Source organism: Notolepis coatsorum (assembly GCF_963971535.1).
Source record: "Notolepis coatsorum genome assembly, chromosome: 6".
NCBI classification, from domain to species: domain Eukaryota; kingdom Metazoa; phylum Chordata; class Actinopteri; order Aulopiformes; family Paralepididae; genus Notolepis; species Notolepis coatsorum.
Genome location: NC_140170.1, coordinates 68830098 through 68852415, shown reverse-complemented (window position 1 = coordinate 68852415; position 22318 = coordinate 68830098). Strand labels below are relative to the sequence as shown.

General features: G+C 42.2%; 1 protein-coding gene across 1 annotated transcript in view; it reads right to left on the bottom strand.

Moving 5' to 3' along the window:
- The window catches only part of LOC311230338 (uncharacterized protein), a 260057-nt gene that overhangs the window by 5817 nt on the left and 231922 nt on the right, over positions 1–22318 (bottom strand). The gene's annotated exons all lie outside the window — the stretch shown is intronic.

Sequence of the window (22318 nt, the reverse complement as noted above, 5' to 3'; positions counted from 1 at the left end):
CAAGAATCTGTCCCGCGGCTATCACAACTATTATGACTGGACCCACTGTCTGTGAGTGACTCTGCTTTGGTCCAATCACATTCCCCACCCACACTCTGCGAATCAGAGGCAGAGTAGGACGGGTCTTCACAGCACGTCATGTGACATGCGCCAATCGCGTGACAGCGGGGCTCCGTTGTCTCGAGTTGTTACAGCCTCGTCTGCACGGAGAATTCCACCCCAAAACGCTCGTCTAAACGCAAAATTTAAAGTGAAACCACAAGACGACTTTTGCGGTTTCTGTTCAGACTTCCATCCCAAAACGCTCGTCTAAACGTAGCCTCAGTCGTCGCAAGGTTTAACTGAGGCTAACGTTAACATGATGGCACACCCTCCTCCAATCCCTCCACCGGAGCAAGGCCATAGAGAGAGAGAGGAGAGGAGAGAGAGAGAGGAGAGAGAGAGGAGGGAGAGAGAGAGGAGAGGAGGAGAGAGAGAGAGGGAGAGGAGAGAGAGAGAGGAGAGGGAGAGAGACGTTCAAGTTAACATGCTGCAGCGCCATGTGTAGGAAAATAAACAGCTGCCGCAGCCTACCTGAGATCCCTGGCACTGTTTTGCTTTACTGAGCTCCATTATCTGGGGGCTGTGTTGGTTTGTCCCTTTAAGCTGCACACCGGAGCATCTTTTAATCCAGCTGTTTGCTGTTCTCTGATATTTTCTGACATTTCGTTGATGCGTCGCTCGACACTTCGAGCTGACATGGGGATATCTTTTATCCTTGATTTGATTGTCTCTTTGTTTGGCAAGCCTTCAACATAAGTACACACAGCGGTCCTTCTGACACACAAACCCGTAGTAGTCTGTCCACGAGGGCTGGAATGCCCAAATTTCCTTTGCTTTAACTTTCTTAGCTGTGCATCATGAGAGAATGCAACCGCTTACCGCAGCACTGTGTGATTTTACCTGTGGACTGCGCAAGGCCAGCTGACTGCTGGGATGTACCATGTATTATAAGCTGTCATAGGGGTGTGCAAACCAGTGAACTTACAAAAAAGAGCCTGTTGGAGGATTTCAACAAGATAAATGATAAGTAAATTTATTTTTATTATTATTATTTTTGATCACTGGGGCACAGCTGATCAACACTGGGGCACGTGCCCCAGTGATAGTGGTCGAAATACGCCAATGTTAACACTTTCTATGCCACTCACGAGTTTTCTCTGAATTATTAATATCTCGTTGAAAGCCACTCACGAGATTTCTCGGAATTTATTATTATTATTTTTTTTTAGATCTGAAATCATATTGCATCACGCAAGCCTACCCTAGTCTACCCGAGCGCCGCCGGCGATCAGATGTGGAAAAAAGCGCCCCCTATCGTCTCCCAGGTGACATAAAGGATTTTGGAATGGACTCAATGAAAATGGATGGGGAAAAAAATCCTGTACTCCACATTTTCCAGTCCACTGATGCAGTTCATTCTGGAGCCTCTGAGCCCCGCGGAATCATGTATCACATTGGATCTATACATTTATCGATTTTTTCGAATGGTGATCAGGAATTGGAATATACCAGTTGGATACCATCTGATGTCAGGTAAGGAATCTATGTTATCAGTGTTAGGATAATCAGACTAATTTTGATGAAGATATAAGCTGTTTTGTGAAATGTCCTCTATCGGTTTCACTGTAAAAATCCAAGAGGAAATGAACACGGCGATTATCCGTGCACAGCTCGAATGGGCGTGCGTGTACGTATAATATTGATCATCTAGCGTTTATTTGAAAACGATTCATAAATAGGCCGACAAATATCAACGTTCTGGAATATTCCAGTAAAAGACGATTATCATAGAATGGCCCAGAATGGACTGTTTTTTTACCTCAAAACGGGTGCTTTTCAAAATGCTCTCAAACGGAAATGAAGCGATAAAAAACCAATCTGCCTTGACAGCACTGACTGGAAAAGGATTCTTTGATAAGCGACGGGCAGATTAGACACAGCCATAATTTAAAACATAGATTAGGCGATATTAAGGTTAACATTGGCGCCGATGGTGGCATTCAAGCGCTAACTCTGGCGCCACCTCGTGGCACTGAAAGTGTTAACATTCAGTATTCAATATTGTCTGATTCAATATTAACATTCAGTATTCAAGTAGAACAGCTAGCTAGCCGTTGTGGACACTCACCTTAGGCATCTTGTTTGAGAAATGCAGGCTTCAGTCTATGTGTTGTTTAGGCCTAGGTTACACTGGGCGTTTTTGTTTTCGTTTTGTTGCTGAATGAATACGTTTGCTGTCCCTGTTACATAGAAATGCTGTTTTGGCAGGAAAACGCATTGCCCTAGCGGGAACGCTGAAAATGTGTTTTCGTTTTGGATACTCGCCAAAACTCGCCGAGAACGTGTCGTGTAATCTGCGCGGAGCCGTTTTTGCTCAACGCCCATGCGCAGTAGATACCGACATCTGCGTGCCTTCACCAACGTCCGGTGACAACAGAGATGTCCCAAATAGCTGCAGCAGCTACCATGTGTTGTCAAGTTATTGTTATAAGGACCCCAGTCCAAGCTACAACAGTCTGCATTCCCTTAACAATTGTTTGTATTGAGCCGTATTGTATTGTACCCATTCTGCAATATGTTAAATAAAGTTTACATCCATTCATTCTGCTAGCATTAACGATTGCATGAGCACCTGTCTAACGTGAGCTAACGTTAGCTACCTACCGTAGCCATGGCCACCTAATTATAGTTGAACGTGGGGGTGCAAGATTTCTTTTATTCTTAATTTTATTTTTGTCCCATTTTTATTTTATTTATATTTTTTTTGCTTTTTTGCCTGTGCAAGACAGGCAAGGGGTGGTTTGGAGGGGGTCTGCCACGACCCCCTCCACGGCAGATTTTTTTTACATTTAATGAACACCTGTACGTGCAATTTCCTGCAATATAGAGCCTTCAATCTTGACCAATAAAGCTGCTCTTTTCACTATAAAACTCAGTTTATATTGCAGTATGATAGCCAATTACTATAATAATAATAATAATAATAATAATAATAATAATAATAATAATAATAATAATAATAATAACTTTCCCGATCCTCCCGAAGCCCCTCCGTTCACATCCGATCCCCAGCAGCAACAAGCCAACAACAACAACATCATGACCGTCAACACGGGGACCCTGATGTAAACAAGACAAACGTCTTTCTCTGGTCTGCATCCCCTTAACCAGTGGCGGCCGGTGGGTGCTTCGCCACTAGGGGCGCTATACCAAACATTTTGCAAACATGTAACAGACGTGAGCGATTCGACTCACGCTCACGGCAATGAATCGGCTCTTATGAACGAGTCGCTCAGCTGTTACTACAACAACACACAACCAGTCAAATAAAGTATAGTCTAGACTCTAATTCACAACTTGAAACACAATATATAAATAGAAAAGTTAGAAACAAAACTCGCCCCGTCTCCAAACACAGGCAGATCTCTCCCTCTCTCCTTCTCTCTCTCACACACAGCGCGACGTGGAATCGATTCGTTACACAATCAGACCTATTATATACCAAGAATAACTTCAGTATGAGTACAGGGCTGTACACATATTTTGCATATTGTTAAACGAGCCAAGGCTAGCTATTAAACTATCGATATGAATCGAAAATCTGGGACCCTGATGTAAACAAGACAAACGTCTTTCTCTGGTCTGCATCCCCTTAACAATTGTGTGTATTGAGCCGTACTGTATTGTACCCATTCTGCAATCTGTTAATAAAGTTCTCATTCATTCATTCATTCAAACATAGACGATATTGAACAAGCCATAATCCACGTATTTTCAATCCGAGAGAGCTGCAGTAGTTAAATCAATGAGCCATCGACACAGTCAGTGTGGTAACGTTATTATTGCATCCAAGATTGATACATGGCTGGCTAGGCAGTTGGTAGTCATAGTCTTGTGTTATAAAATAAATAAACAATCAGCAATGTCTCGCTTCATGAATGGCCAGCAGTAGCCTAACAGTACTGCTCCTAAAAAAAACTATTTACAAACGTTAACGTTAACCACAGAGAGAGAGAGAGAGAGAGAGAGAGAGAGAGAGAGAGAGAGAGAGAGAGAGAGAGAGAGAGAGAGACTCACTGTTTAGTTGACACGTCCAGGGCTTGCCTTGATAAAGTGTATAATCCACTGTTGATAGACCACTGTCCACTGTGTCCAGACTGCATCCGCCATATAGCTTGTTAGCCAAGTGTTAGCTTGTTAGCAGCACCACACAACAGTCACAAGTACTTCATTCCTTTGTCCATTTCCGCTCGAACAGACTGCAAACTACCTGGCGTTCTATCGCCATGCTCTAAGACAAACTCTAACCTTAACCAACTTTGAAAGAGTGCCTAAGCTTAACAGTCTAAAGAACTTGCAGTCACGGCACGCGCTAAGACAAACAACCTAGGACCAACCTAGGAACCAACCTAGCCGGAATAAGCTAGAATTGGAACATTAGAAATTGGATTCGGCCAATCAGAGATCGTCTCTGTGAAATTCTGCTACGGAAAAAAATACTGGCGTCGGCCAATCAGAGAGCGTCTCCGCGAAATGCGGCTACAGAAATTCTTGACGCTACTGGCTAGACCGCTTCAAATCGCGCCCGGATTCCAACATAATAGTCATATTTCAACGCACAACGCGTTATGCACTGATTGGCTGTGACGGATACAGCGATCAAACTGTGACGCGCACTCAGAGCGCTATCGCTTCTAGCCCGGGCCGAGAAATACGAAAAAATAAAAAAAATAAAAAAAACGTGATGTCACTTCCTGCTTAGGAAAACGAGTGTTTTTTTATTTGAGATAATAATGTTATATTGTGCATTGGAAATACAAACATACTTAAAATGAGTAAATATTATTCATTTTAAACATGTTTATATTATTTATAGGGCTATAAAACAAAAAACTAAAAAGTTTTATTTTCTTCTTCTGTGATTTAACAGCAGCTGGCAGCAGGTGGGTTGGCGCCCTTGCGCCCCTAGTGGCAGAGCCGCCACTGCCCTTAACAATTGTGTGTATTGAGCCGTACGGTATTGGACCCATTCTGCAATCTGTTAAATAAAGTTTTCATTCTTTATATTGCAGTATGATAGCCAATTACTATAATAATAATAATAATAATAATAATAATAATAATAATAATAATAATAATAATAATAATAATAATAATAATAATAATAATAATAATAATAATAATAACTTTCCCGATCCTCCCGAAGCCCCTCCGTTCACATCCGATCCCCAGCAGCAACAAGCCAACAACAACATCATGATTGACCACATCAACACGGGGACCCTGATGTAAACAAGACAAACGTCTTTCTCTGGTCTGCATCCCCTTAACAATTGTATGTATTGAGCCGTACTGTATTGGACCCATTCTGCAATCTGTTAAATAAAGTTTTCATTCGTTCATTCATGAAAGATTCACTAGCTAATGGTTAGGTAACGCTAAGCACGGCGGCTCGGCTCGCATCACCAATACGATAAATATTCAGTTTCAATCTGTTTGCGCATTTAATATACAGTCACAGTGTTCGACTTACGTAATGATTAGCTCCATTTGGTGTAAAACGCCGAAGGATAATCCTCACAAAGCCAATGTTAAATCCAATATCGAGGTGAACTTTTTTTCACCAGGCATTCAAAAAACAGCGCCTCCCATTACGCTCATGACGAGGGAGTCGGGACAGTGGGGCACTGGATCAAACCATTACATGTGGGGGGTCACACAGTCTTTGGAAACTTAAAAACTTGCTATTAAGTGTCATTGCGTATTATTAATTTGATTGAAATTACGTAGTTATGGTTAGATTGGGGGGGGGGTGGATATATCATATTTTTCATATGATCAAAAAGTGGGGGGGTAAAACCAGACGTTTGCCCCCCCATGTTCAATAGTGGTAGAGCAGATGCTTCGAGTGCTCCATTGGTCAGGCGTCTATGACCGTAGCTACCTAGCTACCAGACCCTGTTAGCTCAGAGCCCCTCTTTCAACATAACAAGCATTAAACAAAATGGCCCAGTCATCTATTCACTTTTGTTTAATACATGAGGCGTTGTCTCTAATGTTATCTAGCTACTGATAGCTCCCGATATCAGTTTGGTGCTGGCTGGCTAACTAACGTGAGCTAACGTTAGCTGCTAGCCACAATGCTATACTGTTATACTGGCATATTCCATTCACGTTAGCATGTAAGCTAACAAATGATGAGACTAAACTCCGCTTTTGGTGTTCAATTGTGTTGATGTTAGTTTTGTTTCATCAACAAATGAGAGGCAGAACACACAGTGAATGTATCAGTTTTGTTTATTGCACGTTCTTTGCTGAAAAATAAGTGCTACAGTGGCTAAATAGCTCAAGGAGGCATTTAAAGATGGCGGCTTGTGTATTTTTTTTACAGGAAGTGTATTGGCACATTCAAGTTCTGATTGGTTGAAAATTGCCTTCATGTTCGCCACCTACTGCTTTGGCATTGTACTACATCACTGTGCTCAGGAGGCAAAACGAAAGTGCTCAGGTTGCAAAACGAATGTCTAACTCGGCTGCCACTACGTTGCCACCTGGAAAAGCGAAACTCATCCTGAAAACGAAACGAAAACACCCTAGGTGTAACCTCAGCCTTAGTCTATCTGTCTGAACAGGCTGTTTCAAGATGCACAATGAGATCTTCTGAGAGAATTGTTGAATAGATACACAAATGTTCTAGAATGTCCTATTATGACATCATACTGTGACATCACAAATGTTCTAGAATGTTCTATTATGACCAGTGTTGCGTTCCTCATATCAACAATGATTGCATGCACGCTAATGACGCCACGTGCACGCGCGCTCCCACGCATGCGCATAAATGTTCCCTCGCTTAAGCACAGACTAAAGACGATGCCTAATTGCAAGATGCACAATGAGATCTTCTGAGAGAATTGTTGAATACACAAATGTTCTAGAATGTACTATTATATCATCATACTGTGACATCACAAATGTTCTAGAATGTTCTATTATGACCAGTGTTGCGTTCCTCATATCAACACTGATTGCATGCACGCTAATGACGCCACGTGCACGCGCGCTCCCACATTTGTTTTTAATAAAAAATAATAATAATAACAATAAAAAATATTATATTAAAAAAATTAAAAAAAGGATCCTCGAACTAAATCCTCAATTTGAATAAAGTGATTAATCTGATTAAACGGACGTTTGACATTCGTTTTTAATAAAAAAAAAATGTATTACAAAAAAATATTAAAAAAAGAACATTTATAAAAATAAATAAAAAATGTATCCTCAAATAAAGTGATTACTCTGATTAAATTAGTATTTTTTCTTTTATTAAATCAACTTTCCAGCCCCCGGTCAACTGTCAAATGATGTCAACTATCAACCTGAATTTTAACATTCAGTATTCAATATGGTCTGATTCATATTAACATTCAGTATTCAATATTGTCTGATTCAATATTAACATTCAGTATTCAAGTAAAACAGCTAGCTAGCCGTTGTGGACACTCACCGGCTTAGGCATCTTGTTTGAGAAATGCAGGCTTCAATCTGTTGTTTAGTCTATCTGTTCAGTACTGTTCAGTCCTGTTCAAAGATGCACAATGAGAGCGTCTGAGAGAATTGTTGAATATATATAGAACACAAATGTTCTAGAATGTTTGATTATGACATCATACTGTGACATCACAAATGTTCTAGAATGTGGTATTATGACATCATACTGTGACATCACAAATGTTCTAGAATGTGCTATTATGACATCATACTGTGACATCACAAAATAATGTTCTATAATGTTTGATTATGACATCATACTGTGACATCACAAATGTTCTAGAATGTGCTATTATGACATCATACTGTGACATCAAACATTTCTAGAATGTGCTATTATGACATCATACTGTGACATCACAAATGTTCTAGAATATCTATTATGACATCATACTGTGACATCACAAATGTTCTAGTATGTCTATTATGACATCATACTGTGACATCGCAACGGAACATGTTTGAGTGTCATTTGAATAATGTAAATAACGGACATTTTATTTGAAAAATAAAGAAAATATAACTTTTTTAATTTTTTATATATCCTCAAACTAAATCCTCAATTTGAATAAAGTGATTCAAACTTCGTCAGGGTTTTTCAAACTAACGTTCAAACCTTCATTTTTTTATTAAAAAATTTAAATTAAAAAATAATTTTATAAATATTATTTTTTTCTCAAACTAAATCCTCAATTTGAATAAAGTGATTCAAACTTCATCAGGGTTTTTCAAACGAACGTTCGAACCTTCGTTTTTAATAAAAAAAATTATCTTTTAATTTATTAATTAAACAATTATAATTTCTTTTTATAAATATATATTTTTTTTATATATATAATTATACCATCTTATATCTTTACATTTATTTATTTTTCTTTTCTTTACAATTTTTTTTTGTCTCATGAGTGTTTTATAAAGGTGTGAGAGCGAGAGAGAGAGAGAGAGAGAGAGAGAGAGAGAGAGAGAGAGAGAGAGAGAGAGAGAGAGAGAAACAGACACGATATAGACAGACAAATGATCAACCATATATCCTTTGCTATTTTAAGCTTGTTCTGGAAGAAATTACTGTGAGTGTCAACCTTTAGTAAAGTCCTGTCTTTAGTTATCCTAAATAAATCTTATACAATTGATATCTTAATTATAACTTATTAACCTTAGTTGTATAGTGCATAATGAAACGTTTGTCAATCGGTATTGTTCTAGAGAAAGAACGGGCATTCATTCAAGTCAAAGTTAATTTATCATGGATGATTCCATCATTCCACGCTGTTGAGAGAGAGAGAGAGAGAGAGAGAGAGAGAGAGAGAGAGAGAGAGAGAGAGAGAGAGAGAGAGAGAGAGAGAGAGAGAGAGAGAGAGAGAGAGAGACCTGGAAAGCGAACAGGCTCTTGGAATGGGTGTCTGGGAGGAAGTGGGGGGTCTTTCGATGTTGATTAAACGGCAAGCAACTAATGTCATGAGTGCAAAATTAAAGGACAATAAATCTAATTTAACTGAAATTGTGTAGCATTGACCTTTCTATGGATCAAAACCTCAATATTATTATGGTGTAGTTAATACTTCATGTATCCTTAATCCCTATAGGCTAATGAGGCACTAAGATGTTAGTAAAAAAAAAAGAACGTATGCCAATGACAGGAAGTAACGGTATATATATGTGTGTGTGTGTGTGTGTGTGTGTGTGTGTGTGTGTGTGTGTGTGTGTGTGTGTGTGTGTGTGTGTGTGCGTGCGTGCGTGCGTGCGTGCGTGCGTGTGTGTGTGTGTGTGTGTGTGTGTGCATGCACTGTGCACAAGTGCACATCTAGGGGCGGGGTGTAGATTTGGTCTCCCTGATGTTGACTCCTTAGCCACAGCCTTGGGTTGTTTAATACTGGACGAGTGTTTCATAACGGCCGCTGTGTGGGCCGGTTTCGGGGCCGGTGCGTGGGCCGGTGTGTGGGCTGGTGCGTCTGAATGTCCCGAGCTGAATTTGTGTCCCAGTCCACCCCTGTATCCATCTATGGGAAAAAGACATGAGTGAGGGAACAAAATACTATTTGTAAGATGTTAGTAAAAAAAAAAAGAACGTATGCCAATGACAGGAAGTAACGGTATATATATGTGTGTGTGTGTGTGTGTGTGTGTGTGTGTGTGTGTGTGTGTGTGTGTGTGTGTGTGTGTGTGTGTGTGTGTGTGTGTGTGTGTCAGTGGAGGCTGCTGACCAAATTTTTAGGTGAAGCACAAATTATTGTATTATATTATATATTAAATAATATTTTTAAAACATCCCCCACTGTGTGTCAGTGGTCAGTGGACACAGATGAAAACATATTAACATTAGGTGACAGCGGACCTGACCAGATGAAAACATATTAGGTGACAGCGCACCTGACCAGATGAAATCATATTAGGTGACAGCGCACCTGATCAGATCAAAACATTTTAGGTGACAGCGCACCTGACCAGATCAAAACATATTAGGTGAAGGTGACAAGGAAGCCACAGACTCATACCCCCCCGACACTCAACTAACCGCCTCGGACAGTCCTTCATACCAGTGGCCATCAGGCTCCACAACAGTGGGCAGCGACTGCTGCCAGACATCGACCTAGAACTAATAGGAACCCAAGTAGGACAATAACACTACCTTATGCATACTGCACCTTATGTGGATACTGTGATACTGTGAATAATGAATAATGTATATTTCAGTTAGTTAGATAGTAAATTATATTGACCTATTTGTTTACACTGCTTGTGTTATTTTCACTACCTGTACCCCCCCCCCTTCCCCCATGCTGCTATGATGCCTGAATTTCCCCAAGGGGATCAATAAAGGAATATCTTATCTTATCTTAAAAGGAAAGATGAAATTACCTACCTGGGTTCCATCCTATAGAGGCAAATCTTTCCTGTGACAAAATGGGATCCAATGTAATAAAACTAAGTCAACCAACGAACTAGATTCCTGTACCGGATCTCCTCTCTGGTAAACAAGAATACCTTGAAGACTCTAACAGGAGCACTCATTCAAGGGTACTACGACTATGCTTGCACCTCATGGTACCAAAGCACCTCAAAGGCACTAAAAACAAGTTTACAAACATCACAAAACAAACTGGTCAGACTACTGCTTGACCTTACTCCTAAAACCCACCTCACCCCTGTCCACTTTGACAACCTAGGATGGCTTAGAGTTAGAGTAGACGACAGAGTACAGCAACTTGCAATGGGCCTGGTCTACAAGATACACTACACCACTAAGATACCCATGTGCATGTTGAAATACTTCCCAAAGGTCAGTGAATACCACGACCACAACACCAGAGGGAGTTCCACAAATCATGTTCAACCCAGATAAAATAATAAAAAAAAAAAAAAAAAAAAAAAAAACGTTTTTTTTTAATAAAAGAAAATAGTCATAACTTAGAAATTAGATTGCATAGGTCTATGAATCGATATCGCGATTCTGTTTCAATTAATTGCCCAGCCCTACAGTGTGTACAGTAAGTTAGCTTGGTGATTATCATTGTGATGTAGGCTAAGCTGCCTAGCTACTGTTAGCATACAAGCACTGTAGCCTATACTTACTTTTTCATCCACAACGATTTTTCTGATCCAGATGCATAAATCCACTTCTTCATGTTGCTCAGTTGCTGGTTTATACTTCGGTCCTAATGTTGGCGCAAAGTTTAATTTAGCCTGACTTGTTATAGCTGTACAGCTTACTAACTACTAAACAACAACTTTCTCATAGTCTCAACTTTCACATAGTCAAAATGGGTCCAGCTGCATGTGAGGAGGATAGGTTTAGCTCGGGCCAATCTCAAGTTTCTCAAGTTTCTTTATTAGTTGTCATACAGAAGTACAGAATACTTTTATACAAAATGCTTCTTTATGTTACATTTTGTATAAAAGTATTCTGTACTTCTGTATGACAACTAATAAAGAAACTTGAGAAACTTGAGATTGGCCCGAGCTAAACCTATCCTCCTCACATGCAGCTGGACCCATTTTGACTTTGCAATGCAGAAATCTCTGATTGGATTTGCAAGGCTGCCAATCATATTCAACCTCCGTGTATTGGATGTCAAGGGCTGTCAATCAATCAATCCTCCATTCAATGGCAAGAGTTTAACTGCACAGACCGTTCTTAGATGAAGTTAATAGCCTATTTTGATTCGCTGTTATTTATTATTTATTTAACAATGGGTCACACCTGTGAAGTTTTCTTCACGAATAATTACTGCAGGCAATACTGCAGTGCAGGCCTGCTCAGAGCTGTCAATTTTGGCCATTTTTGAAGAAAAAAAAATTCACTGGCATTTTTTTTACAGAGGAAAACATTTATAATAAAAAAAAATAATAATAATAATTTAAAAAAATATATATATATTGTAGTGATTGTTAATTGTACATAATTCACCCACGGAACTATTGTTAGGAACAAGAGTTCCGCCCGAACATTATATGAGGTGGCACTTCCTGCCACCACACACGAGTCGACCGCAAGCAACGTAGGAGTAGCATGTTGTGTTTGTGTACTAAATAAATGCTGTTCGCTCCACCTCGAGCTACCGTCTCCGACTCTCATCTCTCGGCACTACACTGGTGACCCCGACATTGGTCTCGCTGAAGTATCAGGGACCGAACCGAACATGGCAAACGATGCCGTTATTATTCGATTGCCGGAGTTTTGGGAGCATTCTGCGGCGGCGTGGTTCGCTCAAACAGAGGCGCAGTTCGCCCTACGAGGGGTTGACGACGACGCCGCAAGATATTACCACGTCGTCTCGAGCCTCGGGAGCACTACAGCGGCGAGGACGGTAGGCTTCATAACAGCTCCGCCTGCCCGGAATAAATATGAGGCGTTTAAGACGCACCTGCTCAGAATATTCGAGTTGTCACAGTCAGAGCGGGCCCGACGCTTGCTGGCTATACGAGGCTTGGGGGACAGCAAACCTTCAGAGCACATGGAGATGATGTTAAACCTGCTGGGTGCGGAACGGCCTGATTTCCTGTTTATCGAACTGTTTCTCAGGCACATGCCGCCACACGTGCAGACGGCACTTGCCAATTCAGCGACTACTGATCCCCGTGCTTTAGCAGAAGAGGCAGACCGCTTCTACCTGGCCACTCGACACTTTGCCCCAGGGCTAATAGCCTCGACTCGCGGTTACGCGCCGCAGGGGGGAGGGGCGAGGAAGAACAGGAGCAGCGCTGCCGCAGGCCTGTGTTATTACCACACACGTTTCGGCGCGAGGGCGACAAGATGCCGTTCCCCTTGCACTTTCGTCATGACGCATAAACGCAGACACCTGCGCCCAGTAGCAGCGGTGAGCGCAGGTATGTCGAACCGGCTGCTTTTCATTAGAGACACACTCTCCGGTTGCAAGTTCCTCTGCGACACCGGAGCTCAGAGGAGCGTCCTGCCAGCTACGAAAGAGGACACCGCCGGCGATGATAGAGGTCCACGCCTGACGACCGCCAACGATACCCCTATTCGCACCTACGGTACAAGGACCGTGGAACTGTGTTTTGGGGGCCAGCGGTTCACGTGGGACTGCATCACGGCCGACATTTCGTTCCCACTACTCGGGGCAGATTTCCTGGGTGCACACGGTCTCCTCGTGGACATTAGACATGGCCGCCTGATAAACGCACAGACACGGGCTTCGTTGGCATGTGTCCGCGATGAGGCGACATACGGCGGCCTTCTTACAGCTTTCACCGACCACGAACCCCTCACGTTTTCTGAGTCAAAGGTAGCGGAGCCATGGTCGGCACGACAACAGCTCACGTACAATTCCGAGTGCGCCACGAGACACGTCGCCGAGAAGCCCAACGTCGTCATCGGAGCTGTACAGCCGGACCTCGACTACGTCAACAGGGGCTCGGGACAGGCCTCCGACCACGACATCCAGGCCCTCAGGACTGCAGATTCCAGTCTACGCCTGGAGGACGTCGCGATTGGTCACTCGGGTCCGACGCTGCTGAATGACCTATCCACCGGACACCCTAGCCCACAGGCCCCTGAGGACTGGCGAAGGCTCGCCTTTGAGGTGGGGTACAACCACCACAAGATTGAACCCGCCCACGTAGACATTTCCCAGCCCTTAGAGCTGGCCCTCTCCCCCCGCCGAGGCCGTCCGCCGCTACCCCGGGACCTGCCAACGACGGAGCCGCCGTTGGCCTCGTCGACGTCTGTGCCCCCGGGTGTCGGGGAGGACACGGGCGCTTGCGCCGCCCCTACCTCCCCGCCCCTGGCTTTCCGCACTCACCGTGGCCGGTTCATGCCCCCGGGCGCCGTGGAGGGCGCAAGCGCTTGCACCGCGCCCCCGGTTGTCCGCTCACGCCGCGGCCGGGTGGTTGTCTCTCCCCGCCGTGGAGATTTTGACCATGGGTGAATTCTGGGGGGGCTTGTGTAGTGATTGTTAATTGTACATAATTCACCCACGGAACTATTGTTAGGAACAAGAGTTCCGCCCGAACATTATATGAGGTGGCACTTCCTGCCACCACACACGAGTCGACCGCAAGCAACGTAGGAGTAGCATGTTGTGTTTGTGTACTAAATAAATGCTGTTCGCTCCACCTCGAGCTACCGTCTCCGACTCTCATCTCTCGGCACTACAATATATATATATATTTTTTTTTTTTTTTTTTTTATATATATAGGTATATGTAAATTAATAATAATTATGAATTATGAGTGAATTTGTGTTTCACGTGTTGTCATAGAGAAACCTCCACTGGTGTGTGTGTGTGTGTGTGTGTGTGTGTGTGTGTGTGTGTGTGTGTGTGTGTGTGTGTGTGTGTGTGTGCGTGCGTGCGTGCGTGCATGTGTGTGTGTGTGTGTGTGTGCATGCACTGTGCACAAGTGCACATCTAGGGGCGGGGTGTAGATTTGGTCTCCCTGATGTTGACTCCTTAGCCACAGCCTTGGGTTGTTTAATACTGGACGAGTGTTTCATAACGGCCGCTGTGTGGGCCGGTTTCGGGGCCGGTGCGTGGGCCGGTGTGTGGGCTGGTGCGTCTGAATGTCCCGAGCTGAATTTGTGTCCCAGTCCACCCCTGTATCCATCTATGGGAAAAAGACATGAGTGAGGGAACAAAATACTATTTGTAAGATGTTAGTAAAAAAAAAAAGAACGTATGCCAATGACAGGAAGTAACGGTATATATATGTGTGTGTGTGTGTGTGTGTGTGTGTGTGTGTGTGTGTGTGTGTGTGTGTGTGTGTGTGTGTGTGTGTGTGTGTGTGTGTGTGTGTGTGTGTGTGTGTGTGTGTGCGTGCGTGCGTGCGTGCGTGCGTGCGTGCGTGCGTGCGTGCGTGCGTGCGTGCGTGCGTGCGTGCGTGTGTGTGTGTGTGTGTACATGCACTGTGCACAAGTGCACATCTAGGGGCGGGGTGTAGATTTGGTCTCCCTGATGTTGACTCCTTAGCCACAGCCTTGGGTTGTTTAATACTGGACGAGTGTTTCATAACGGCCGCTGTGTGGGCCGGTTTCGGGGCCGGTGCGTGGGCCGGTGTGTGGGCTGGTGCGTCTGAATGTCCCGAGCTGAATTTGTGTCCCAGTCCACCCCTGTATCCATCTATGGGAAAAAGACATGAGTGAGGGAACAAAATACTATTTTGAGGCCACAAAATATTATTTTGAGGCCTCAAATTGATTAATTTGAGGGAACAAAATACTTGAGGTAACTATTTTGAGGCCACAAAATATTTTTCTATTTTGAAGCCACAAAATATTATTTTGAGGCCCAAAATTGATTAATTTGAGGTAACTAAATACATTTTGAGGTAACAAAATACTATTTTGAGGCCACGACATATTTTTTTCATTTTGCGTGGCAGCAATAAGCCTTTGTAGCAAGCAGATTAGCTGGGCTAGCTAGCTAGCATTAGCTGAACAGACATTAGCTTGATAGCTAACTAGCGAATAGCATCAGCTAGCTAACATTAGCTAATGTTCTTTGACACTATTATTACACCCAGGCATGCGTTGCTGATTGGCTGAATGGCTGCACGTAAGCGCGCGCTCCCGCGCATGCGCATTAATTTTCCCTTGCGTTTGCACAGACTAAAGACAATGCCTAATTGCCTCTACGAATGGAATGTAACACATTTCATTCACAAGTTTTGTGTGAATGTATCTGAGAACGTATTTGAACACACTTGACGACCTGAGCTATTGTTATGCAAGGTAGCCAGGTGGGTACTTAGCGAGTTGGCGCATCAGTCGAGTGCAGCGCATTCCTCAGGTTTGGTGTGAACGATGGTCTGACTCAGGCAGAGCAGCGTTCACACCAAACCTGTGAATGTGATTGCCATGAATTTTTATGCTTATGCAAGGTAGCCAGGTACACGCGACGAGTCGAGTGCAGCGCGTTCTTGCGTGCACGGCACGCGCATGCGTGTGTTACAGGTACCAGGATATGGCACCTGATAGCAGAGATATATTTAACCTATGAAACAGGTTGTAGTTAGTCATTTGACAAAGGAAGGCGCAGACATGGTGTTACTGGTTCTGAGTCCTCCCCGGTTGTATATTTCAACAAAGTTTATTTATTCAACAGAATAATCAATCAATCATCATCATCATTGTATCATCATTCAGTTAAATTAGTTACATTACTTTAATACATTCAATTATAATTCCATCTTTGTTATTAATTCAAAAGCATATTCATCATTGCAACACATTCTACCCTTTTAGGATACCCTGGTTCACTTTAATAGCATTTTTCTCTCAAATGTAGTTATCCAGTATTATATACTGTACATTGTAATTACTTATGTCTTTTTACATATTTGACGTCTTAAGTATAAGCACGTGAGAAGGGAAGCATTCTCCTGTTAACCTCTGTCTAGGCATGTCTAGGCATGTTGGAAGAGACCATCGTATGTCTTCTTTTAACAACACTGTCATTCTCATTGTCTGTCAAACAATTCCTTATATCATCAATAGCTGTTACCTTTATCATCATTTGTTTATCATCAGTCATATCCACTATTCTCTAGTGTACAGAAATACCTCAACACCTCAGTGTCACTCATATTTGTGTTCTAGCTCAAGTTCTATTGAACCTAAAAATGTGCAATGAAAGTGCATTTATATATATTTATGTATCTGGCCGTTCTCAGCCTTACTATGAATCTGCTAAACCGTGACCATGGTGTAACTCAAGGGAATAGATTTATATTTAACGGAGAGCGGGATAGAGAGAGAGAGAGAGAGAGAGAGAGAGAGAGAGCATGTGGTACAGCTCCGGTGTTTAGCTACCTTCTAGGTAGTGTAAGCTAAAGTAATTTCTCTCTAACCGTCTTCAACACTTGTACACAATATACACATTTACTAAACAGTAATTCAACCCAAACAGTATGTATTTCAAAACATAAACCTTTATAATCCCCTTGGAGATACTTAACTCCGACACGTTAGTGATTAAATGGGCAATTGTATTTCAACACTCTATTTAAATGTACCACGAGACACGGCGCCATCAATAGACGGTCAACTTCTAAACCACGTTACTTGTCGTCTTAAACTTCTTAAACTTGACTCAAACATCGACAACAGTCACCTCATTGGACCCTCGACATTGCATGTATCCTTGTTAACCTTTATGTGTGTTTTGTAATATATTACCCACCTATGAAACAGGTTGTAGTTAGTCATTTGACAAAGGAAGGCGCAGACATGGTGTTACTGGTTCTGAGTCCTCCCCGGTTGTGAGACTCAGCTCGCCTCGTGTGTCCCTAAGCAGCAAGGTACGGTTCCCTGGAAGGCGAAGCCACTAAACACAAGTCCTATACTGCCACCTATTGACCAAAGTATGTTAATGTCTCCCATTAACACTATGATCGCCGTGAACGAGATTACACGTCATTCCTAGCCATGCTCATTCTGCCGAAGACGCCGTAACTCGTCTTTGATGTCAATATTTCAAAAATCTGTCATCGAAATCATATTTCCTTTCCGGAGCCCTGAGACACAGTGCAAAGCTCCACTCAACTCTCTAGCGGTTCAATAGCTCCATCTGGTGGCCGATCGGCAGATCGCCAGCCGGAAATTAACCTTTGAACCGGTAGTGCTCATCCATATGTGGTCCGGGCACTCGCTATCGTTAGAGAGACTCCGTATTGACACAGTGAACATCGATCGGTGCAAATAACTCGAAAAAACAACATGATTTGGACGTATATACTATTATACAACCTGGAAATGGATCGGGCATTTCTCCATCCCATAATAGAAAAAATTCTGTTCCACGCTCATCTGCCAGCGGCGCGAGGAAGCCACGGTAAGATTCAGCGTTATTTTCTAACGTCTTCTATACTAACTGATCTGATGAACATATGACCCACTCTGGATGAATCATCTAACGCTGCCCACGGAATTATAAACGATCCCCCGCCCATCCGGTCATCATCAGATGATGCGTAGAAACGTCTAGAACCACGTCCAGTTGAAATTTTTTATCTCGCACAGATTCCTACCAAACTGTATTTGATCATCAATATAATGCATTTAGGGCTATAAATCACGTTCTGAAGAAAGCTGCAGAAAACGATAAAAACATACTTATACTTTAGACCATATTTTAGTATGAATATGTGAATGAAAAAGTTTAACGTTGCTACACCCTGAACAATACATATAGGACATTGAATGGGCCATAATAATGGCAATTTAGCAATAGAATTTAAAAAGTTATAGCCCTGCAAAGAAGGGGAACTTCTCCATAGACAAATAGAGCTGGCGAGGGATGGTAAATTATGAATTTAACCCATGGCGATTAAAGTGTTAAATATAATATGACTGTTCTACCTTGTCTCTGATGGAGGTAATCCTGTACCAGTATGTTCACACTGTTTTGACACATAATCTAAAGATATTAACGTGATACCACTTCTAGTGGGCATCACACGCGCGCACATCCGTGAATGTGCGTGCACGCGCTTCTGCTCACAAAAGCTTGGTTGCCCGGCGTGCAACCCCGTCCCATGAGCAACGCACCTCTGATTACACCAACACCATAGAATAGAATAGAATAGAAATACTTGTATTATCCCGTGGGAAATTTTACACTGCAAATCGCTCAACATTTAAACATTTAGACAGAACAGGTCACGAATTAGAATAATAAAACAAATCAAATCAAGTTGCCTAGGATAAGAGTAGAGTAAAATAGAATAAAAATGGAATAAAATATACAGTAAATAAATACAGTAAAAATATAATGAGGTCTACAGTAGGTGTAATATTGCACAGTGCTGTTTCAAACTAAGTCCAGGAAGATGGTAACTGCCACTCTGTGCTCAGTGATGCAGTGAGGCACAGTGATGCATTGTATAGTCTGATGGCTGTTGGAATGAAGGACTTGTGCCGTTCAGTGCTGCATTTGGGTAGTGTGAGCCTAGCACTGAACATGCTCCTCCTGTCAGCCAAGTCTATGTATAGTGGGTGGGAGGGGTTTTCCCTGATGGCCTGGAGCTTAGCAAGGCTCCTCCTCTCCGCCACCCTCGCTAGGGAGTCCAGCTCCACCCCAACCACGCTACTGGCCTTCCTGACCAGCTTATCCAGCCTGTTTGTGTCCCCTGCTCTCAGTCCGCTGCAGGTCACAGCGTACAAGAAGGCACCATGGAACTAATGACCAATTTGACAACGTTCTCTGTCAGAATAGTCAGTAATTTTATATAGTGCTAGCTAACGTTTCAACATACTTGTCTTGTTGCCCATCAGCACTGGCAAATGCACTAAACTAGTTACAGTAGGTAGCTAGCTACATCTGCTTCCACGTCTTGTGTTGAATGTCGGACTGGGACTTGACATGACATCAAGTATGTACAAAGTAATTGGTCTTCCTTTATCTTTGCCACATTTTTTTCAAACTTATTTTGAGTTTAATTCTCATTATCATGCACATCTCACAAGAAGAAATAAAGACTTACGCATTCCTTTCTGTAGGACCTCTGTTGCCAAATTCTCATTTGTTTATCGAGGTGCAGTGATGTGGAATGATATACAAAATCTAATAGAAACATGTTCCACTTTAAATATATTTAAAAGTAAGCTTAAAAAAGAACTACAGATCCTGTAGTCTATAGTATGTGTATTTGTGTAAAGTATTTTAAAATCTTTTACCCAACATTAGAATATAATATATAATGCTTAGGGATGCTCGATATTGGCTTTTTTACCGATACCGATATTCCGATATTGTCCAACTCTTAATTTCGATACCGATACCGATACCGATATCAACCGATACCGATATATGCAGGGTTTCCCCCCAAAAAAACTGAATAATTTCAGGTAACTAATAATTTCACTGGATGCATTCAAAAGGCTTTCTAAATGTAAGCATTATCTGTGCAAAATATGATAATTAAAAAAGTAAAAATTAACATTACATATCTCTTGTTGTTGAATTAAACCAAAATGCATACTTTTGACAATAAATAAAATAAGAATTGGTTTTTACTTGCTTGCCTGGGTAAATAAAGGTTAAAAAAAAAAAGAGAAAAAAAAAAAAAAAAATTTACCGATACCGATATTTTCCGATATCACATTTACTGCCGATATCGGCCGATAATATCGGTCGGCCGATAATATCGGACATCCCTAATAATGCTGTATTGTATGTATCTGTGTGTATGAGAGAGGGATATGCACATGTGTTTGTGCATAATGTGGGGACGGGGGGGACGGGAGGGATTGTTTTTGTGTAGTTATCCTATATAGGTTTAAGAGGGGAGGTCGCTTATAAGCCCTTGGGTTTTTTGACCTTTCCTGCACATTTTAGCTGTTCTTCTTTTTACTTATTTTATTCCAGAATGTATATTTGTAAGTGCGAATAACAATAAACAATAAACAATAAATGTCTTTGATTTTTTTTTTTTTTATAGTTGACCAATGAGGTCAACAGGCTACTACCGGCTACTAACTACTAACCAGGCTACTAACCACCATAAATGGCACAGGCATTCTCCCCTATTTAATAACAATTTAATCCTTATTGCACAACAACCTCAAGTTTCAAGTTTCAAGTTTCTTTAATATTTGTCATACAGAAGTACAGAATACTTTTATACAAAATGCTTCTTACTGTTACGCTCCAGAGACTGTGCAAGACAAGACAAGTATGAAATAAAGATATGCTGGATGGGAAAAGAAAGGCATACACACATTGGGGGATATCTTCGATGACCATGGTCTCCGCAGTTATCGAGATATATTCAACAAATTTAATCTCACCAGTTCCACTTATCTCTTCTATCTACAAATAAGAGCAGCTTTGAGGGCTCACGGAGTCCCATTAGATATTCCACTTGAGCACCACAGATTTCACAAATTATTTTATGACAAGGAGACATCGAGAGGCTTCGTCTGACTTTTATCGCCACTTACTTACGTCCTCATATAAGGTCCTTCCCCTAGACTCGGTTTGGAGGAAGGATATCCCAAACCTGGAAGTAGATTTTGATTGGGATGCAGTCTGGGAAAATGTTCGGCTATCATCACGCAACCCAGATCACCAACAGATTAATCTTAATTTTGTTCATAGGACTTACCTGACCCCTAGACGATTGCACCTAATGGGTCTCAGACCGGACTCTCGATGCTCCTTGTGTTCAAACGATGGTATTGGTACATATATGCATATATATTGGGAATGCCCTCCTGTCAAGACTTTCTGGGAAAATGTCACCACTCAATTATCAGAATTTTTGTCCCTGACCATACCTATACTGCCTTCTGTATTGCTGTTGAATGATGTTTCTCAGTTATCGACCTCTGTACATGTAAAGAGACTCATTTTGGCGGGTCTTATGGCTGCCAAAAAGTTGATAGCGTCACGCTGGATTCAACCGGATAAAATGTGCCGGAAGGTATGGGTTCTCTTACCTATCTCGATGTGATTTATCTAGAGATATCCACTGCACGAATTTTAGGTGTTAATGAAGCCAGCATAGCAGTCTGGGTAGCTGTGGTGGAGAAGATAAAGGAACGCATATAAATTTGAAAATTTCTGATGTTAAATGAAGTAGTGGATGTATAGTCCAAGTGGGGGTCCTGAGGGGGGGGGGGGGTGGGGGGGGGGGGGGGGGGAAGAGCGAGCAAGAGCCCATGTATTGTATTTATAATTTTTACGTCTTTTAATCTACATTCATCTGATTTAATTACTGGACTGTCATTATTGTTATTATTATTTCTGTTATTGTCCTGTGATTTATCATTGATTATTACTGTTACTGTATTGTTTGTCTTGTTTCATGTTAAAAAAGGGAAAATAAGAAGGCGACTTCCGGTTCCGATCAGCAACGCATGGCTGGCTGATTTTGCGGAGCTCTGCAACCATGCCACATTAACCTTGATTACGTTTTAAATTGTTTATACCATTTAATTTGGTTGACGTTAGAATCATGTCTAAACAGACGCAGTCCAGGATGGGAACCCTGAACGCTGTGGATAAGGAACTCATTAGGTCGATATTCCGTGAGGAAATAGACGCTATCGTGGCTAAGCTAACCGGCAGAGTGGATGCGCTGCAGGAGACGGTGGCCAGCATAGACACACGGTTAGCCATGGCGGAGGAAGGTCTATCCGCAGTCGTGGAGGTGGCTGATACCAACGCCACGGAGATATCGTACTTGAAGGACAAACTACGAGCTAGTGAGATGAAATCGGCAGATCTGGAGGACCGTGGCAGGAGATGCAATGTTAGAATATACGGG